Raw genomic sequence first — 7,041 nt, 5'->3', positions numbered from 1 at the left:
GCCAAAGCCTTCGTGACGTCAGTGACTGAGCGGCGCGTACCGGATTGGACCGTAAGCCTCATCTTGTATTATGGGGGCTAGTTCTGCTTCCGGCCGCCCTCGCAACGTGCAGGTGTGCAATGGGCGATGGGCCCAGACCCCTGTGGCATAGGATTTACACCGGTGTGCTGACCTCTCTGTTGTGCCTAGGTAGGGCTGCGACGTGTTGATCTTCCGAGGCCGGGCATGACCCAGGAAAGTGTGTCCGGCCAAATGGGATCGAGCGTGTTGGGTTATGTGGTGCACCCCTGCAGGCAAGTTAATCTATTCGAATAGCCGTGATCTTCGGTAATAGGACGACTTGGAGTTGTACCTTGACCTTATGATAACTAGAACCGGATACTTAACAAAACACACCCTTCCAAGTGCCAGATACAACCGGTGGTCGCTCTCTCACAGAGCGACGAGGGGAGGATCATCGGTTAGGTTTATGCTGTGCGATGCTACTTGGTGAGCTTACCATCTACTCTCTTCTCCATGCTGCAAGATGGAGGTGGCCAGAAGCGTAGTCCTCGACAGGATTAGCTATCCCCCTCTTATTCTGGCTTTCTGCAGTTCAGTCCACATATGATACCCTTATTCCATTTGATACCAATGCATACATATGTAGTGTAGCTCCTTGCTTGCGAGTACTTTGGATGAGTAATCACGGTTGCTTTGCTCCCCCCTTTTTTTCTTCCTATACTCGATTGCTGCAACTAGGGATGGAGCCGAGGAGGCAGACGCCACTGTCAATGACGACTAATACTACTCGGGAGGTGCCTACTACTATGTGCAGCCCGCTGGCGACGACTAGGAGTAGTTTAGGAGGATCCCAGGCAGGAGGCCTGCGCCTCTTTCGATCTATATCCCAGTTTGTGCTAGCCTTCTTAAGGCAAACTTGTTTAACTCATGTCTGTACTCAGATATTGTTGCTTCCACTGACTCGTCTATGATCGAGCTCTTGTATTCGAGCCTTCGAGGCCCTTGGCTTGTAATATGATGCTTGTATGACTTATTTTATTTGTAGAGTTGTGTTGTGATATCTTCCCGTGAGTCCCTGATCTTGATCGTACACGTTTGCGTGTATGATTAGTGTACGATCAAATCGGGGGTGTCACAGGGCCAGATTATGAAAGTCCAGCCCGTAGTAGAACATGAGACCATGGACGAATGGATGGAGGGGAAACCCCAGTCTGTGGAGGAAGTGGTGGAAGAAAACTACCCTCTCGTGAGGTTCTGGGGTAGGGACGATCTGCCCCGCAGCGGGCAGCCGATGCGCGATATTCGCGGCTAAGTATCAGGCTACGCGCAGCTTCTTGATATGACCCTCCGTAACGGAGGAAGCCATCCATTTGCCTCCCGCTCCAGACATGTTTGGAGAAGGTTGAGGGAACGGATGTGGACTTGTGTGTTGGAGCTCGACTGTGCGAAGGTGGATGAGCAAAGGAGGAAGAAGGCGTGGATGAAAAGGTAAATTCTTATCCCCTTATATGGGCGGACGAAACTATGCGTCCCCACTAGCCTGGTGAAACTCGCTTGTCCCCCAAGCGCCGTAATCGATGGCGCGGTTGGGTTACCCACACCCGTATTGATGAGAATCCCGTGATAAGGGGACACGATCTCTGCTTTGACAAGACGTGTCAAAAAACTGCCTCGCGTCATGTGCAGGGCTAGTTAAAGGAAACGGTTCGAATAATCACCGGGCCGTGACATAATGTCGTGTTGCCAAAGCAATTCAGCAAATTGGATTTGTGGAAATATTATTCTCTCTATGGTGGTATGTGGAACTTATTTTGCAGGGTCGGACACTATCCTTATATTCAAATTCTTCCGTGGTATATTCGGAGGAGGAACCCGCCTAGCAATGCTGAAGACAATACTGCGCGCCAGAATCATCGTCATTGAAAGCCTGGTTTAGGGGCTACTTTGGGAGTCCTGGATTAGGGGGTCTCTGGACAGCCGGACTATCTCCATTGGCCGGACTGTTAGACTATGAAGATACAAGATTGAAGACTTCGTCTCGTGTCCAGATGGGACTCTACTTGGCGTGGAAGGCAAGCTAGGCAATACAGATATGTTTATCTCCTCCTTTGTAACCGACCTTGTGTAACCCTAACCTCTCCGGTGTCTATATAAACCGGAGGGTTTTAGTCCGTAGGACAACATACAATCATACCATAGGCTAGCTTCTAGGGTTTAGCCTCTCCGATCTCATGGTAGATCTACTCTTGTACTACCCATATCATCAATATTAATCAAGCAGGACGTAGGGCTTTACCTCCATCAAGAGGGCCCGAACCTGGGTAAAACATTGTGTCCCCTGCCTCCTGTTACCATCCGCCTTAGACGCATAGTTCGGGACCCCCTACCCGAGATCCGCTGGTTTTGACACCGACAATCACGCTCATATGATTCGCCTTCGGTACATTGATAATTTGGTATGTGGGTGGACCAGTGCTTAGGGGCTGTCCTTACTTGGACAAGCATCCCACTTATGATTAACCTCTATTGCAAGCATCCGCAAATACAACAAAAGTATTAACGTAAACCTAACCATAGCATGAAACATATGGATCCAAATCAGCCCCTTACGAAGCAACGCATAAACTAGGATTTAAGCTTCTGTCACTCTACCAACCCATCATCTACTTATTACTTCCCAATGCCTTCCTCTATGCCCAATTAATGCTGAAGTGTCATGTAGTCGACGTTCACATAACACCACTAGAGGAGAGACAACAGACATCTCATCAAGATATCGAACGAACACCAAATTCACATGACTACTAATAGCCAGACTTCTCCCACGTCCTCAGGAACAAAAGTAACTACTCACAAAGCATACACATGTTCATAATCAGAGGGGTATTAATGTGCATATAGGATCTGAACATATGATCTTCCACCCATTAAACCAACTAGCATCAACTACAAGGAGTAATTAACACTACTAGCAACCTACTAGCACCAATCCCAGACTTGGAGACAAGAATTGGATACAAGAGATGAACTAGGGTTTTGAGATGAGATGGTGCTGATGAAGATGTTGATGGAGATTGCCCTCTCCCGACGAGAGGACCATTGGTGATGACGATGGTGACGATTTCCCCCTCAGGGAGGGAAGTTTCCCCGGCAGAACAGCCCCGCTAGAACCCTAGATTAGCTTCGCCAAGGTTCCACCTCGTGTTAGCGGAGTTTCGTCCGAGAAGATGGCTTATGATTTTTTTCCCATCGAAGGAGTCCATATAGCAAAAGATGGTCACCAAAGGACCACCAGGGGGCCCACGAGGTAGGGGGCGCGCCCAGGGGAGTAGGGCGTGGCCCCCACCCTCATGGGCAGGGTGTGGCCCCCTGGTGAAGTTCTTGCACTCACTGTTTTCTATATATTTGGGAAACATCATCCGTGAAGTTTCAGGACTTTTGGAGCTGTGCAGAATATGTCTCTAATATTTGCTCCTTTTCCAGCCAGAATCCCAGCTGCCGGCATTCTCCCTCTTTATGTAAACCTTGTAAAATAAGAGAGAATAGGCATAAGTATTGTGACATAATGTGTAATAACAACCCATAATGCAATAAATATTGATATAAAACCATGATGCAAAATGGACGTATCATATGTATTTTTGGGTGGTCAACAAATATTAAGAGGAGCATGATGCTAGTATCTATAATATGATGTGACTGCAGATGGAGCTGCCGCCGTGGAGACCCTTCGGGCGGTACTTGCCCGAGCCAAGGAACAAGCCAGGAGAAGTGATGCGGCCGTCCTAAAGGCGGCCGAAGACTTAAGAGCCGAATAGGCTGCTCATCACAAGAGCGAAGATAAAATAGCCAAGATGGTTGTTGAGCTGAAAGATGCCGCCGTCCGATATGAGTTGCTTGAAAAGGGAAACCAAGCAAGAGCGGCTGACCTGAAGAAAGACGTGGAAGCAGCCAAGGAAACCCGTTCTAAAATCAGAGCGGTGAAGGAGGAGCTCCGTCAAGCCAGAGATATCATGGTTGGGAAGCCCTTTTTGTTGCGGACGAAGTTCGGAGATCAGAAGTATGCCCCTCTGGATCAATTATGGAGTTCCACAGATGCGTACTTGGATTTGGCAACAAGTGCTGCTGATGCGACTGAGTTTTTCAAAGATCAAAAAGGTCACGAAGTGGAAAAGTTGTTCTGGTCGCAGTTTAGTACTCCAACGCGTCCGCTGCTGTTAAATGAGCAAATGGCCAAGTGGGCTAAGTTCCATAGGTTGTCCGGGCTTGCCATGAGGTATGTCGTGGATCATCTTTGGCCGGAAGGACCAAGGCCGAATAGTTATTTTGGTTTAGTGCACCGATTCCTTGGTGTTGTGCCGCATATCGACGCTGTAAAGAGGTCGGCATGCATAGAGGGTGCGCGGATGGCTCTTGCCCGTGTTAAGACATACTGGGCAGAGATGGATGCCACCGCTATTGCAACCCGGGGTCTGGCCGTAGGCCAGGTCTCAGCTGAGCACTATTTTGAAGAAGTCCTAGAAGGCGCTCGTTTAATAGAGTCTCAGTGCTCGAAGAGTATCATGTTCGAGTGACATGTATCCCAATTGTAAAAACAATGCTATTTGAATTATAAAGGCTGTGTTTATACTTTTGCGTGAAAGTATTATGATACCTCCTGTGCGGCCATTTATGTATGTATATAACCTGAAAGTTTGCAGTCGTCGGCTTCAGCCCCCACGCATATAATGCGGGGGTGTTTGGAAAAGCGTGTATTCACACTTGATCCAATGTCTTGGTCCATTAAGGAGGTGATGGCACGGCGAACAAGGCAATCAGACTATATAGCTTTAACACTATCACTTAGCCATAGGATTTTGATAGTGGGGCTACTATATAGCCCCAGGTACTTCCGCGCTTACCCGAATACGGTGCGTGTACAGGAAACAGGTCCTTCATTAATGCGGAGGAATCGCGAAGATTCCACTGAGTCGTCGAGTGGTTGACCAGTCTCGCGCTTTATCATGATAGTCAGTTTTCGGCTTTCTCTACTAAGGTGCTCATCCAGATGAACCAGGGCACAATCGCAGTAGTTCTCCCGGTGCCACCTTAGCCAATAGAGAGGAACGTAAGGTAGAAAAACACGGGAGCCGGGCAAACCCAACTATTGACCAAAGACATGATTCTGAGCTGATGCATATAAGGCCAAACTCGCGACGCCGAACACTCCCTAAGGTATTCGGACTTTACAACATATACCGAGCTGAGTAACGCCCTTGATAATGAACCCTGAATTTCCAGGCACGTGCATCGTTCTGACGTGGCCAAATGCCAATAACGCCAGCATCCCTCTTGGTTGTGTTGAGCATCCGGAGGGTGTGAAGCAACAAGAGACAGTAAGAAACGTTTACACAGGGTCTTAATCTAAAAAGAAACCTTTGAGTGGGGCCCTGCTGCACATCTGCGCCTATGTCTCCATTGTACTGTATCCTGGAAGGGTGTAGCACGATTATCATCTGTAGAAGAAAAATCCCAGGTTAAAGTGTTGGGGCGAAAAATTGGTTATTCTTAATAAACCATTAAAATTCAATCTAAATAAGGTCAAGCCGAACTGTAGTCCTTTTTACATGCGGGAAGCCCCTAGCACCACCTATGGGGGTATATCCATCGACCCAATCTCAGGTTTATCTGAGCTGTTATAGCTAGGGGTGCGCTGGACTCGTCTAGCCGTGTCCGCGGTCTTGACGACCGATCATTTATTCTGGTTGGAGAGGTCGTTCAGTGTTCGGCTGCCAAAGCCGCCATACACTCTTCCGCATGTAAGGAACGCTCTGTGTTTCCGCTAACTATGATGATGCCACGTGGACCGGGCATCTTAAGCTTAAGACAAGCGTAATGCGGTACTGCATTAAAACTAGCGAAGGCCGTTCTTCCGAGTAGTGCTTGATAGCCGCTTCGGAATGGAGCGATGTCGAAGGTTAATTTTTCACTTCGAAGTTGTTGGGAGAACCGAATACAACCTCTATTATTAGAGAGCCCATGCAGCGGGCCTCTGGGCCTAGTATTACCCCTTTAAAGGTAGTATTGCTTTGGCTGATTCTTGTCAGGTATATCCCCATTTTGCGGACTATGTCCTGATATATCAGATTAAGACTATTGCCGCCGTCCATAAGGACTCGGGTGAGATGGTATTAGTCAATTATTGGGTCTAGTACCAAGGCGGATGATCCCCCGTGCCGGATACTAGTCGGATGATCCCGGTGATCAAAAGTGATCGGGCTGGCTGACCAAGGGTTGAATTTGGTGGTGACGGACTCCACGGCGCATACGTCTCGGAGTGCGCATTTGCTCGTCCTCTTTGTTACGTGAATCATGTTCACTGCTTTGACCTTTGGTCGGAATTTTTTCTTCCCCCCAGTGTTTTGCTGGCGAGGGTCATCCTCGTCTTCACTTGGTGTCTCCCTCCCCTTGTGTTCGGCGTTTAGCTTGCCGGCCTCCTTGAAGACGCATCATTCTCTGTTGGTGCGATTTGCAGGTTGGTCGGAGGTGCCATGAATCTGACATAATCTGTCTAGAATCTAGTTTAGGCTGGATGGTCCATCTTGCCGCCTTTGAATGGCTTTTTACGTTGACCGGGTCGAGAGCCACTGAATCCGGCGTTTACCACCGTGTTGTCTGGGCTGTCTTCATTCATTCGACGATTGCTTTTATTGCGTCGTGGTTTTCCGTTGCCATCCCTGACTTCGGATGTGCCTGTGTCGCTAGTGCCGCTACGGGCTAGCCAACTATCTTCGCCCGCGCAAAAGCGGGTCATAAGGCTTGTTAGGGCTGCCATTGTCCTTGGTTTTTCCTGGCCCAGGTTTCTGGCGAGCCATTCGTCCCGGACACTGTGTTTGAAAGCCGCTAAGGCATCAGCGTTCGGGAAGTCGACAATTTGATTCCTCTTAGTGAGAATCTGTTCCAAAGCTTTTGGGCTGACTCTCCGGGCTGTTGAATTATATGACTTAAATCGTCTGCATCCGGAGGTCAGACATAGGTCCCTTGAAAATTAGCCCTAAA

The sequence above is a fragment of the Triticum urartu genome, chromosome 6A, assembly GCF_056163025.1.
Source record: "Triticum urartu cultivar PI428250 chromosome 6A, HENAU_Tu73, whole genome shotgun sequence".
Classification (NCBI taxonomy): domain Eukaryota; kingdom Viridiplantae; phylum Streptophyta; class Magnoliopsida; order Poales; family Poaceae; genus Triticum; species Triticum urartu.
Note: the sequence above shows the minus strand (reverse complement) of the source record.